This window comes from Alligator mississippiensis, chromosome 4, assembly GCF_030867095.1.
Source record: "Alligator mississippiensis isolate rAllMis1 chromosome 4, rAllMis1, whole genome shotgun sequence".
Taxonomy (NCBI): Eukaryota; Metazoa; Chordata; order Crocodylia; family Alligatoridae; genus Alligator; species Alligator mississippiensis.
In genome coordinates this window covers 53,231,980-53,245,906 of record NC_081827.1, presented here as the reverse complement: position 1 = coordinate 53,245,906, position 13,927 = coordinate 53,231,980, and the positions used below count along the sequence as shown (strand labels likewise).

General features: G+C 44.6%; 1 protein-coding gene across 1 annotated transcript in view; it reads right to left on the bottom strand.

Annotated features, from left to right (window-relative positions):
- Positions 1-13,927, bottom strand: part of DOCK4 (dedicator of cytokinesis 4) — a 405,154-nt gene that overhangs the window by 248,350 nt on the left and 142,877 nt on the right. The window lies entirely within an intron of this gene.

Below are 13,927 nucleotides of genomic sequence, written 5' to 3'. Positions count from 1 at the left end.
ATTTCCTGGGGGCCACTGAGAGCCCCATCAGGCCACTCAGAGCCCCAGCAGGCCACCCATTCCCAGCAGGGCGTAGTTTTAGGTCATGCCCAGGACCAGGAACCTCCTTACTATCCCCTTACAGCTCCTCCCTTACCTCCAGATGTAGATCTGCAGCCCTCCAGCCAGGTGATGTTGTTGCCTGGCCTCTCACAGCAGAACTGCCGTGTTTATATGGGCAGCCCCAGCTCCCAAAATGACTGCCCTAAATCAGGCACCTGGTGGCTGCCAGCTCCAGGCCCTTAAAGTGGCAGGCACAAACAGTGCCCTGCCACATACTCTATAACTAAGAAAGTAAAATAATTCTACAACAGGGTACCTAGCCACTCAGTAGCTCCAGTTGACTTGCTCACTTTAGGCCCAGAGTTATAGTGATTTTTTTTTTATCATGTAACGTGCTATAATATTATATACCATAATGTTTTACCCTTCAAAACCACATGAACTTAAGGAATTTTTTCTTGTTGTTTTTGGCTAACAAAAACCCAGAATTATTTTCTCTTTAATTTGATAGTATGAAAGAAAATCCAGATTGGAATAAATTAATTAGCAGAGAATGGCTTTGATGAGTTAAAAACAATGAAGATTGGTTGATAAGGAATAACATTTTAAATAACTGTTCCTGGAGGTAATTCAATGAGAAATTAAGTCAATTAACCATATACATTACAAAATTAAAGCCCACACATTTTCATGCAAGAAGATGTAGCTTTTATATCCCTGTCAAAATATATGTTTGGAGTCTGTCTTAAAAAATTGTTCAAACAATTTAATTACAGTTTCATTGTTAATTTCAATTGCTGCAGTATTACTTGAAATGCAAGGGAACTTCAGAAGAAACACATGACTTCATAGGAGGTTTTACAAAACGAACTCACCAGGCAAATTACCAACTGCACCCTACTTCAAATTTCAGAAAGTCACTTCACTCTGAATAAACTGCCTAAATTTTAAGTTGTAGTACCATCACATTTAAAATGTAAAACAGTTGCTTCTATAGCATTCTGCCCTGTGTGAACTCTCCTAACTCTACTCTATTTGTGTTTTATAAACCATGGGAATTGTCTTGTTCTAGCAGCAAGACCGAAAATGACTACATTCTGAGCTAATAATTTGATTTTATCAGATAAATGATCTCAGAATTTAAGAACAATTAATCAAAAAATTCCAATTAGTGGCTGGTTAGGACCATGATTACTTTGTTATACACAAATGGAATAAGGTCCAAACCAGTAACATAAGTACTTTAAAATAAGTAGTTTCATAAAGCTGAAAACAAGTATGAATTGAACCTTCTGAGAAAAAGAGTTTTTAAAATGTGTGAATGATAATTCTGAATTGTTTAGAAATATTTTAGTAGATGCCCTAAGAGCCATGTTGATCAAGAAAGCAGGCCACAACACTGGATAGATTTAAGAAGTCTGGCTTCCAGGGGACATGAAAGCAGCTACAGAAGAAAAAGAAAGCTGATAGCAATGAGTAAAAGTGAGAATTAGCAGAAAAGTAGAAAATTGGTAAGGGAAAAAAGGACCACAACAGAGGTCTATTGCTAGTAGAGATAAAGGCAAAAAATTAGTTGATTTCAGTGTTTGTTCATTTGTTTGTTTTTTGGCAGGAGCAGGGCGTGTTAAAGTGCATCTGGAACAAAAACTATATTGGTTTATTATTTGACAAAAATGGTAGAATTGTCAATCGTGAAAGTAACTACCTAGGGTTGGAAGTTACCTGGAAGGGGTCAGGCTCAAAAATGCAATAGGGTCAAAAGAAAGAAGAGGAAGAACTGGGTGACCTGCCAAACACATTTACACAAAATGCCAGGAACATAGCAAATAAATGGGAAGAACTTGGACTGAGAGTACAAAATCAAAACTATACCTTAATTGGCATCGCAAAGACTTGGTGTGACAAATGGTAGACAGAAAAGTATAGAGCTTCTTCAGGAAAGACAGGCAAGAGAAAAAAAGGGAAGTATTATATTTTTGTAACAAGAACATACATGCTTGCTTTGAGGCTCAGGAAAAGGTGAAAGCTTGCTGAAGGCTTCTGAGTGAAGATAAAAAATGTATAAGATCAAGGGTAATATCATAATAGAGATCTATAAAAACCATCTTAATTGGGGAGTGATGGAGGGGACTTGTTGAGCAACACCTGGAGGCATCCAGGAGGCCAGGATTGTGGCAATGAGGGATATTAATTACTTGCATACTTGCTGGAAAAGTATAGCACGATACAAGACTCATCCCATCAAGTTCTTGCAATATCATGGGGACAATATTTTTTTCAGAAAGTGGAAGAAGTTGCTATAGGAATGGCTACTCTTAATATATTCCTGAGCAATGGGGAATAGCTGTTTGAGCATCTAAAAGTGGAATAGTAGGAGGCAGGGCAGGGTGGCCTCTTAGGCTAAGTACAGACAGTCAAAAAGCCTGAGGCTGAATTGATTCAGTTTTTGCAGGGTAGTCTAAGCTGCACACATTAAATTGAAACAGAAGTGAACAGACCTTTACATTTGATCTAGGAAATGAAGCCACATGCCTGCAGTGGCTCAGGCCAAATTGGGAGGGTGCTAGAGCACAGCTCTCTGGCTGTGTCCTCACTTCCTTTTCTTGCTACCCCCAGGGTCTCTGGGATTTGCAGTTTAGAATTACAGCAACAGAACTCTGCAGGGTTGTTCATCACTTCCTCTTCCTGCTTCCAGGTACCTCCGAGATTTGTAGTCAGTTGCAGCCAGCAGTAAGTTTGAACAGGGGAATAGGTGTTTAGCCCCCCTCCCTGGCCCCAGACCCCAGCCAGGTTCTGCATGGGCTGCATCCCCAGCTGGGCTTGTCTTGTTTCCTCTCCCCCCGCCCCGCAATTTGTCAGCCAGTCCTCACTGCTCCAGCTAGGGAGTGGAGAGGCGGGGCCAGCTCTGCTCTCTGAAGCAGACAGTACAGCACAACCGAGGACTGGAAAGAATGTTGAGGGACTCTGATTTAACTTGAACAAGGAAAGGGTCTGGGACAGAAGTTTCATGAACCAGTTTGACCCAAATCAGTTAAATATGACACTACAATCAACCAGGTTTACCTTAAACCAGTTTCAGTCATTCTGAAAGTGGTTTACATGCACTAAACTTCTATTCTGTTACGGGGTTAAATCAGTTTCTGATCACCTAAACTGATTTATGTGCAACTTCTGTCCATAGCCCTAGAGACTGGTTCAAAGGTATGATCTTTTGGTAGTAACAAATCATCAGCTGCATTTTAAGAGAAACCAGAGCTGGGATGATGAGGCTGTGGGAATTGAGGAAAGCTAATGTATATAAGCTACAAGTAAAAAGGAACATAAATGGCAACAAGAAAATGTTCTGTGAATACATTTGAATTAAGAAGATAAATAAGTCCCGCTGCTTTACTGGAAAGCAGATAATGGATGACAAAGAGAAGGCAGAAGGATTCAATGCTGTCTTAGCTTTAATCTTTTTTTTGAAGGTTGTTATTAAATACTTAAGAAAATTAACTGAAATTAGGCAAAAGGAGCACAAGCCGGAAAAGAAGAAAAAAAGAGGTTACAGAATACTCAAGAGAGATACAGAGAAACCCAAGACAGAATTGTACAGGATCAGTAAAGAATTCTGGCTTAGACAGGTTTCTAAGTTTTAGCTTATACAGAGAACTTCTCAGTCCCTCTCCTCCATTCAGTGTGCTGTCTTACTCAGCTCCTCTCTTATACTTGGTGCTCACACCTTACATACACACACAACAAACTAGGTAATTATTTTCTGTGATATACAAGGTGATTATATAAATGGGCTCCAAATTTCCTTTCTGTTTCTGCATTAGATAGTTTCCAGCTTATACAATTGTAATTCTTCATAAAATATGCCAGCACTGTAGAAAATTTCTGGCTTGAGCTGGTTTCTGACTTTCACAGGTTCCATCTTAGACAGGTTTCACTGTCTATTCAAGGCAATGGGGCCTAAGGAAATTGACTCTGCAGGTCCTTCGGAACTAGATCTCCCAACCATTTCTGGTCATCTCTGAGAATTGTGGAGATTGGAAAAGGTCCAAGAAGACTGGAGAGAAGCAGTATATCTTCAAAAGGGGTGGGGAAAATGAGGATATGGAGAATTACAGACCAATCTGCCTAATTTAAATTCACAGAAAGATTCTGAAACAAATTATCAGTCAAGCAATTTGTAAATACCAAGAAAATCAGGTGATACAAACTAGCCGACATTAGTTTGTCAAGAACAGATAATATGAAAAAAATCTAATGACCTCCTTGAACAGGCTAGTTGGCTTAGTCGTTAAAGGGTAAACGATAAATGCAATTATCAGGGATCTGGGTTTTCTGTTTTCCATGGAAAAATGGGGACAATGTGGATTTTCCCTTTTAACAGAGAAAAAAGCAGATTTTTCATTTTAAGGGAGAAGCATGAAGATTTTCCACTTTTGCAAAGAGCTTTGTGCAGGCTGGCAGAGTTCCAGCCTGCAAAAGCTTCTTGCAAAAAATGGTGAGAAACCCTAAACCGTGTCCGAAGGGGGAGGGAGAGGGAGAACAGGCAGGGCCTAAGAATCTCAAGTCATCCACGGCTTAGCTCAGGCTCACTTTTCCTCTTGAAGTTTTTGGGCTAAGTGAAGCTTGCAGGGGGCTGGTGGCCCCCTCTGGCAGGGCTGGGGGGGTAGGGGGCTTTGGGTCAGGAATGAGGGGCACTGGCAGGGCTGGTGGAGTCCCTGAGGGTTGGATGCAGGTGACTGCCAAGGCTGGGGAGGGGGGGTGTTGGGGGCTGTGAGAAGAGCCAGCAGGGTGGGTCGGGGCAAGACAGGGGTATGTGGGTGAGGGCTGAAGGAGCTGGGAGATATCCATGGGTGCTCTGAGGCCAGCATGCTGTGGTGTGCTGGAGACTGGGGTGGGTGCTTAGCTGCTATCCACATGCCACAGGGCCATGCCAGGTTAGCCTTCCATGTGGGGCTTCCAGCATTCCAGTGGGAAGCCGCACATGGAGGCAAGTAGGAGGCTGCCTAGACCAATGGCACACAGCTCTATGCCTCCATATGTGGCTTCCAGTGGAGTGCTGGAAGCCCCATGTGGAGAGCTGGCCCAGTCCAGCCTGACCTGAGGGCACATGGACTGGGAGCTGTGTGCCATCTGGCTGGGTGGGAAGCCACACATAGAGACACAGAGTGGCTGTTTGGCTCACATGTGGCTTCCTGCTGGAATGCTAGAAGCCCCGTGTGAAGGAATGGAGTGCACCTGACCCATTGGCACAGGTTCCTGGTTCAAAGGCCCAGCTGACCAGCTCCATGCCTCCACGTGGGGCTTCCAGCACTCCAGCAGGAAGCTGTACATGGAGGCATGGAGCCTGCCTGGCCTGATGGCGCGCAGCTCCTGCCTCCAGTGCAGTGATCTGCATGAAGGCACACACCAACGGGCTAGGCCATCTCTGTGCCAACATGTGCAGTCCCTTGGACTAAGCCAGAGGAACGCACCACCTGGGGCTCTGCCTGCCGTGGCCATGAGCACCCCAAGGGCTCACTGCCTGTTGCTGCTAAGCCACCAGTGGTGGGGGCTGTGCACCACAAACCCCACAACTGCCCACAAACCCCCTACACCCTTTCACAAGCTTCCCCACAAACCACACAGATCCCCTCACATCCCCCACAGACCTTCACAACCCCCCCCACACACATACCCCTCTACCATATAAAGTACCTGCATATATTTCTAAAGAAGGTTCAAATAGTGTTAGTTTCGTTTCACAGTAGTTTAATTTGTGAAAAAAGTAATTAATTTGGCATAGTTTTGAGTTTTCCTGCACATAATTTTGAAGTTTTCTGCACATAATTCCCTGGGGTGTATAAAGTGGTCTCTGCAAGAGCTCTGATTTTCCATAATGAAAAACCCAAAATGAAATGCCAAAATATATAGGCACGCGCACACACGCACACAGAGTTCGGCTTCGATTTAGACGGTAGTTACATTCTTGAAAAAACACCATGCAAATAGTAATCACGTAAAGAGATACCAAGGGTCTATGGGAAATAAGGGTTTAGGTTCCAGAAGTTGCCGATAATTTGGCCGATAAATGCCTGTGCGTGCATGCAGTCGCAGTTTCAGTGCAGCATGCAGGCACTGAGGAGCAGAGTCTGGCAACATGGAGAGCTGCGTGCAGCTGGTAAGCCTGGTGTGGTGGAAGGGGAGGGGGAGGGAAAGGGCATGGGGGGTACAGATCAAAGCTACTCATAGTGAGGAAGGAGTGGGGCAGGGGCAGACACTGCCCAGCCGGGGCAGGCATGGGACAGAGCTGTGACTTGTCCAGAGGGAGCCAGGGGGGTGGTTCTCGGCACTGCATGCACCCCAGGAGGGCATGGGGGGGCATATGCCCTGAATCTGTGTAGGGTGGGGCAGGTGGGCTGCAGCTATGGGCTGGAGCCAGGGCTGTGCTGGGCTTTCCTCGGCAAAGGCTGGGCTCGGGGCAGGTGGCAGGGGCGCTAGGAGAGGGCTACAGGGTGGGGGCTGCAGCCACCCCAAATTTTGCTGTAGCCCCCCTGTATTCCCTTTCCAGCGCCACCACTGCCTGCCCCAAGTCCAGCCCAGCTCAGCCTCTACCATGAAGAGTCCAGTGCAGCCCTGGCTCCAGCCCACAGCTGCAGCCCAACTGCCCTGTGCAGATCCAGGGGGCACACACCTGCCCCCCATACCCTCTCGGGGTGCACACAGTGGCAGGAGCCACCGCCCTCCATACCCCCGGACGAGCCACAGCTCTATCCCATGCCCACCCCGCCCTGGCTGAGCAGCCCCTGCCCCAGCCCCTCGCCCCTACCCCACTCCCTCTCTCACTGTAGGGGGCATTGATCTATCCCCCCCATGCCCCTTCCCTCCTCTCTCTTCTTCCACCACAACATAACACACTTACCAGCTACACCAAGAGCAGCTTGGGGGGGCGGGGGGAGGAGGGAAGCGACCAGCTGATTCTAGGTGCACTGCGCATCTTGGCGACTATGCTGCACCGCGTAAAAGTGAATCCATACCATATACAAAAATAAAGGGTCACAATTTGACTGTGCATAACTGAAACCATGCAAAAAAATATCATGCAAGTCAAGGCCTGACTCTGTGTGCGTGTGTGTGCGTGTGTGTGTGTGTGTGTGTGTGTGTGTGTGTGTGTGGTGGGGGGGGGGTTCATTTTAATCATGGATTTTGGGGTTTTCATCACAGAATTTGCAAGCTTTTAAACAGAGAAAACCAGGATCCCGGGCAATTATAGCTTCAATTTAGTCAGGTTTCTGACACTTTTCTGCATAATATTTTTATATGCAAAATAAGAAATATGGTCTAGAAATTATCATCATGAGGTAGGAACACAATTGGTTGTTGCAGTGGTATTCTAAATGGGTTTCTATTCAGTATTTTCATTAGTAGCTTAGATGGTAGAATAGCAACTATACTTAAAAAAAAAACCTACACACCACCAAATTAGGAGTTCAAGCACTGTAAGAGGATATGTTCAGAATTCAAAATTATTTTTATAAATTGGAGAAAGAGTAAAAAGACAAAATAGAAAAAAAAACCAGTAAAAAATTCACCACCTAGAAGAAAGAAATCAAATGCATGATTAAAAATGGTGAATAACTGGCTAGGCTTCAATATATCAGATGAACAGGGGGCATGTGTTCAGTTGACTAATTAGCTGTGCAGTAAACATTATGCATAAAACGTGCTCCCCCATTAAGTCAGAGCAAATTAATTTGTATTTACATGTACTATCCTGCTGCGGAATAAATTAGTTTACTTTTCTGTATCTATCTTACAGTTTAAAAGTTACTTCACTGTATATATCTTATTTACAAGTACTATCCTGCTGCGGAGCAAAAAACGCTGCAGCAGCTCACATGTAGATGCTGCCCTGGCTGGCTGGGCCATGAGACTGCTTCAGTGTGAGGGCTACCTGCTGGCTAGACCTGCTCTGAAGCACCTTCGTGTCCCAGCCAGCCCCTCCATGGTATATTGAGCTGGGGGGACTAGCTTTGAGCTGGAAAGTTGGCCCTCCTGGACTCCCGGCCAACCAGGACTGTTCCAACTCACCTCTATGTGCTGTGCTCCTAGGTGCACATGCAGATGTGGTGCCCAGGAGCAATAAATGCTGGAGCAGTAAGCTCCAGAGTTTATTCATTCACACTAATTGCACATGTAGACATGCCCAGAGTGTCATATATAGCAGAGTTCTTAACCTGTGGATTGCAAGAATATATTGCAAGTGGCCGAAAAACATGCAAAAGCTTGTTTTTTCCCTTGTAGGCCGGCAGTGTTCCAGCCTGCAAAAGGCTGCTTGAGGCATGGCCAGGACACAGCCAGGCAGGGCCATGGGAGCAGCCCCAGGAGCCAGATGAAGGTAAGTATGTGAGGAGCAGAGGGAGGACCAGAGCTTGGGGACTGTCAGGATGGGAGGGATGGTGTGTGTGCTGCGCCCTGCCACTTTCCACCCCAGTTCAGCTGCTGGTGCCAGGCAAGCATGGGGCTGCACTGAGCCTGCTAGGCTGCAGCACAACTGACCCCTGGCCCAAGCTCAGCCCACTGGCCCCTTACCACTGTGGGCTGGCTGCGCTGCTTGGCCGTGGGATCTCTGGGGGGGCTGCAGCAGGGGCCCATCCTCCCAGCAACTGTAACTAGCACCAGGGGCTTGGCTGCCTCACCGCGCAGGGGCCATGCCACTACTGCTGACCACACTGAGACCAGTTCAGGCAAGTAGCTCATCGTAGGGCCCTGCCTCCTGCCCCCAGCAGTCAGCCCAGCTCCAATTAGCACTCAATAATGCCCAACCCCGGGCATGCCACAGGGGCCCTTCTGCTCCCTTCCCCTGGCAGCAACAGCTCTGGTTCCATGAGAGCAGTCCCCCTGTTGTCATCCCCCCCCCCCCACCCCCCATGCTACTGGCTGCTTTGTGCTACTAGCTGAGGCCCTGAGAGCATTTCCAGCAGCTTAGAGCAGCGAGTCCCAGCCAGGGGCACCGTCGGGTGCCCTGTGGTATAAAGGGATAAATGAGGTGTGAGGAGATGAGCAGATCAACCAAGCAAAAAAGCACAGGCTCTGGTTTCTTCCAGCCTGGATGATCTGCCATCCCCAGGGCTAGGCCCCTCTGCAAGCAGCTAGGTGCTGGCATCTATGATTATGGAGCCACACAGCCTTGGGTCCAGTGAAGGAGACCTGGAGTCCAGAAAGGATGAAAACCACTGGCCTAGAGACAGGCCACTCACTGGGTTAGGCTGAATTCAGAGATTTGTCCTTAGCCATGTTAGTCTTAAGTCAAACAGAAGGCAGTGTGGATTTGTACCTCAGATATATGCACTTTGCCTGGCTTATAAGATGCAAATCAACCCTGCTTTGTACTTCACGTCAGACATGCACACGTGTGCACGGAGGGAATGGGTGGTTGGGGGGGAGCAGGGCAGGTGCCTGCTGGCACTGGGGGAAGGAGACCAGGTGGACAAGTGCCGAGGGCATGTGACTGTGGATCTGACACCAACAGGGCCAGGGTGGTGTGGGTCAGGACAAGCCATTGATCTTGCAAACGAGTCCCGGTATGAAAAAGGTTGAGAACCACTGATATACAGGAGATGGGCAGTAACTCTGCTGAGCGTTGGCAAAGGCTTAGCTAAAGTACTACATCCAGTTTTAAAGACAGAGTGGAGAGAATCCAGAGCAGAGAAAAATAATATGAAGAAAAACTAAAGGAACTGGGTTTGTTTAACCCTGTGATTCTCAACCACAGTGTCTTGGCACCCTGAGGTGCCATGAGATCCTTTTAAGACTGCTCCTGGGTGCCAGACAATATTAGCACCGTCAGGCGTGCAAACACATACATGGGATTCATAAGATAAAACCAGAGATTTCAAATAAGAATCTAAAGTGACAAATACATTCTGCCCTGGTGTGGTCTGACTTCTATGCACCATAAGAATTTTTTTATTACTTTTCTGTGGTCAGAAAATAAGTAAAATCAAAGACCTGACATTTTCTGATTGGTGCCTTAAGTCTAACAAGATGCTTGGGTTTATAAAGGTTGAGAACCATTGGTTTAGGCCTCAGGAAGAGAAGACTAAGGTTTAATATTAACAGTCTTTTAAATAAGTAAAAGGTTGTTAAAAAGAGGATCAACTGTTCTCCATGCCCACTGAAGGAAGGAAAATAAATCAGCTCACTTTGTAGCAAAGAAGCTTTAGGTTAGATGTTGGGAACAGAACAGAACTTTCTAACTGTAAATGTAGTCAACTGTTGGAATAAATTACCTAGGGAGGTTGTACAATGTCCTTCATTGGAAGATTTTAAGAATGTCTGAGAAAACAGCTGTTGGGGACAGTATTTGATCCTGCCTCAGCTGAGGGAGTTGGACTAGATAATCTCTTGAGATCTCTACCAGTTGCACATTTCTATGAGTTAATATCATATTGTGATGCAGAACAGACAGAAATGTTAAATAATTCTGGTCATCTTCTGGGGGAAAAAACCAGTACATTAATATCACATACTTTCCACTCCAACAGTAAACTAAGGAGAATGTTAAACATCAGCTACTAAAGATTTTATCATCAGCAGGTCCAGATTATTTGTACCCAAGAGTTTTCAAAGAGCTGGCTAATGCTGATTAAGCAAAGTTCCAAAGGTCTGGAAGAAAAGAAATGCTATGCCAGCATTAAAAAAGGGAAAATATGATAACCAAGAAAAATATAGTCTCACTAGCCTACAATCGGGCAAAATAATGAAACAAAAATTGTGCAGAACTTGTTCAATAATAATACAATGATGCAATTACAGTCAGCACATGTATATTGAAAATGTATCTTGTCAAGTTAGCTTGAGGGTTTTTTCATGGGATTACAAGTTTGATTGATAAATAGTAAAATGCTGATACAATTAACTTAGGAACACATTAATTTAATAGTGCAATGGGATCTGATCACAGATCCCAAAAATTGTGCCTCCTGCCATGCTACATGTGCATGTCAGGATACACAATTCTGGGACTGAGGATGAGATCTCAATTGCACCATTACTACTTGGCAGTGCAGGAAGAGCCTGGGATCATGATTCCAGGACTGACAATCAGCTGATTACTGGTCTCAGCCCCTGGGCCACACAAGAACCAGTTCAAGATTCCAGTGAAGTCTCAGAGCTGAGACTGACAATCAGCCGATTATCAGTCCTAGCCCTGGAACTGCACTGGAACTGTTTCAAGACTCTGGTGTGGTCCCAGAGATGAGCAAGACTGTTGGCCTGGCTCTGGCCCTGGCACTGCACCAGAGCCAGTCTGAGACTTGGGGGACATGGGGAGAACTGTCAACCAAGCCCTGCCATGCAGCCAGCATCAGTGGACTCTGTGACACTATACATTTAAGGTACTAGGAAAAGCAGACACAAAAATATTACACACACTTTGTGAAATAATTTTGTGGCTGATTTAATTGTGTGAACATGTGGCCAAGTCACCATTTAAGATGCAATTAACAGGTTAATTGCATCTTAAATGTAACAGAAATGGCTCAGATTAAGCAGTTAAGATGCCACAAAAATCAACATGTCACACATTAAATAGGTGACAGCTCTTTAAATGATAGATGTCTGAAAGTGAAATTTTACGTGGGGAATCATGACTGAGTAGGTGTGTTTCTAGTGGAGTCTTGTAGGGTTTGGGTATTGTTTTTTCTTTATTTAACATTCTTATCAATGACTTAGAAAAACCTAAAATAACTGCTGATAAAGTTTGTAGATGATACAAAGATTGAAGAACAGTAAAAATGAGAGACTGATGCAGACCAGCATGGGCAGAAAAAACTATATGCGTTTCAGTATAGCTGCATGTAAGAATCACACATCTAGGAACAAAAAATGAAAGACATACTTATAGAATGGAGGATTCCATCCTGGGAAACAGCAAATCTGTAAGACTTATGGGTCTCATGAATAATTATCCAAACACACGCTCTGTGTTTGGAAGTTATGTAACTGCTCCTAGAATAGTGTCTAGTTCTAGTATCTATACTTCAGAAGAGGATACTGGAAAAAGTGCATTGAGAAAAGAGCCACAAAAAAAATTTTTTTTAATATTTTAAAAAATTACTTTTAGAGAGAGTTAAGTAGCTAAACCTAGTTTATGTTTATGAAAGAAATGATTTGATCATTGTCAGTAAATATCTACTAGGGACAGACATTACACATAAGCCAGTTTAAGTAATCAGAAACTGGTTTAGACCTGTAACAGAATAGATGTTCAGTGCACATAAACCAGTTTGAAAATGGCTGAAACAGGTTTGAGGTAAACCTGGCTGAATATAGTATCAGACACAACTGATTTGAGTCAAACTGGTTTATGCAATGTCTGTCCCAGTCCCTTTGCTGGTTTAAGTTAAAACCAAACTCCCCCAGCATCCTGGCATGCTCTTAGGACTGAGTGGGGCTCCCTGCTCCACAACAGAGCTGGCACCTCCCCTCTGCTCCCGGGTAGGAGCTTGGCAGAGACTACAGGGGTCTGCCTGGCTTCCCCCTGCTCCCCTCCCATCCCCACTCCCTGCTAAGCAGGGATTCCCAGGTCCCCTCTGTCTTACACAAACACCTCAGCATTAGCTAGCAGACCATATGCTGGCTACGGGTCCCTGCTGTGGCAGATGGAACAATGGCAGAATCAACAGGTAGCTCGTAATGTTCCTCTGTTGTTTTCTTAATGGAGTAATAAACACTGAGTTAGGGGTGATAAACACTGTGTTATCAATTTTCTGCTGGTCTGGTCAGGAGTGGGGGAACCCCCCTCTAATCAGAGTGTCCTGCCAGGGCCTGGCCATGCCCCGCCTCAGCTCAGCATTATAGAAGGGAAGGGAGGGCTGCTCGAGCACCCCCCTGGCTTCTAGCCTGAACCACTGCAGGCATGTGCCTGCATTTCTGGGATGTCTGTACAGTTACAAACTGATTCAGCCTAGCCAGGTTAGACTAACCTGCAAAGATTGAATCAATTCAGGCTCAGGCTTTTTGAATGTCTGTCCCTAGCCTGAGGGAACAAAAATTTGATAAACTTGATCCTTTAGTCTAGAAGACAAAGGTATCACAAGATGAAATGACTAGAAGATGAAACTAGACACATTCAGACAAGAATACAGGTTAATAGTAAGAACAATCAAAGACTAGAACAAATTCATAAAGGTTGTAGTGAACCTATAGCACTGGAAATTGTTAAAATCAACTCTGGATGTTTTTCTGAAAAATATACTTTATTTCAAGCATATTGGCCTTGAAGCAAAAATTTATACAGGAAATCCTATAGCCAGTTGTATGCAGAAGGTCAGACAATCCAATCACAATAAGCTGAAAATCTCCAAATCTTCTGAAAATTCCTACAACTATTTTTGGATCTTTAAAACAATTTAATTTTTTACTTATGGGGCAGAAAAAAAGCAACTTTAACTTCTCACTAGTGCTCAAATATTTTTAATCAAGAAACAAATGAAGTGTCTAAAGCTTTCAAATGTTGTCTGGGATTTACTTGTTTTTAAGCATAAATAAGGATGAACTGGCTAAAGCAACAAGTTTTGTCCTTGCCAATAAGGGACCAAGAGAATGTACAAGCAAGCCAAAATTAAGGCAGTCCAATTTATATTCCACACTTGGATTATAACGGTCTTAGCCTTCAGTGCTTATATTTTCCAATATGTTTCTTCTCTCAGGCAGTTTCAACTTAATTATTATTTTACTTCATGGAACGCACCCTACTTTTTTTTTTTTTATCTAAGTACTGAGATGATTTTCCTTCTTCACTCTTTAGCGTTTCTTAGAAAAGGCAGCTATATGTTCTGCTTTACTTGGTCTACAAAACTAAGCCTTTCTTTTAAGAAAAAGAAAAAGAAGTTTGGCTAAAAGTTAC